This window comes from Galeopterus variegatus, unplaced genomic scaffold (genome assembly GCF_000696425.1).
Source record: "Galeopterus variegatus unplaced genomic scaffold, G_variegatus-3.0.2 Scaffold4122, whole genome shotgun sequence".
Taxonomy (NCBI): domain Eukaryota; kingdom Metazoa; phylum Chordata; class Mammalia; order Dermoptera; family Cynocephalidae; genus Galeopterus; species Galeopterus variegatus.
Window position 1 is genome coordinate 110,503 of NW_007730233.1, and position 1,183 is coordinate 111,685.

Below are 1,183 nucleotides of genomic sequence, written 5' to 3' on the forward strand. Positions count from 1 at the left end.
GCATGGGTAGCCTCCGTGGGAAGGAGTCTCTTTATGCTTGTCTGTTTTTGCAGTTTCCCTCTTGCAGAAAGGGTACATGTTTCTGCACATGTCCTTGCATCTGCATTTGTGTGTTTCATTCAGGTATGGGATGCATGAGCGAGCAGCAGTAGTGTGAACTGGTTAGGATCGCTCCAGTGTAACTAAACTCTCCTCCCACTTGTCCTAGCAACTATTCTGCATCTCCTGGCCTGTGTCTCTGTTTCTGGTTTTCCAGGGAAGGCCTTCATCCTGTATCCCCCAACCCACAAGCTTCCAAAAGGCAAAGGGTAATTAGCCACAGCTTGCTACTGCCCACAGGTCCACGGGCAGGACGGGCATTGGGTACTGAGGCAGGTTTTCTCCAGATCTGTTGATTAGAATCCTTGGCTCCCTGCCATGCTGCCTCTTCTCTGCAGACTCTAACTCCTTCCACAAAGCGAGGAGCATAGAGATGAGCTCTTATGGTTTCTCTGTAAGAGTACAGGAAGATGGAAAATGAGAGAACATGATTTTTCAGCCTGACGGTACAAGAGGGCCAAGTCTAGAAAAGGAGAAAAATTAGGGGAGGATGAGGAGAGAGTAAGAGGATGGTTTCTGCTTGGGTGTCAGGCGCCCTGCTCTTTTTCCATCTCAACACACTTTCTGTCTGTCTGTCTGTCTGTCTGTCTCACAAGTACACACACACACACACCGAGCATGCCTGTCCCACCCTCCCTTGGGCCCCTCATCATCCTCATTTTCTGACAGACCCACTCTTTGTGTAGAGCAGCAGCTCATGCCAGGACTTGAGGACCCTGGCTTCTGCATCTGGTCAGGGCCTCGGCCTGTGCAAGCCACTCTCTTTAGAGAAAGGCTGCATGGAATAGTGGGAAGATGTCATATTTAGAATCAAAAGACTTCATCCGGAGTCCTGCTCTGCCCCTTAGTGTTTTTGTGTGATCTTGAGTGGGAGAGCCACTCTTCTGTGAATCTCAGTCTCCTCATCTATATAATGGGTAGGGGGACACTTTTACTTTGGGGTCTGGTTGCTGCTGGAGTCTGGTGGATCTAATGGTGTAGTGGACGTGAAAGTGTAAGCTCTTAGGTCATTTCTGCTGCTATCTGCAGGATGACCCACTGTGGCCATCCTAGAAGCATCTATCCCCCCCCCCCCCCCCCCCCC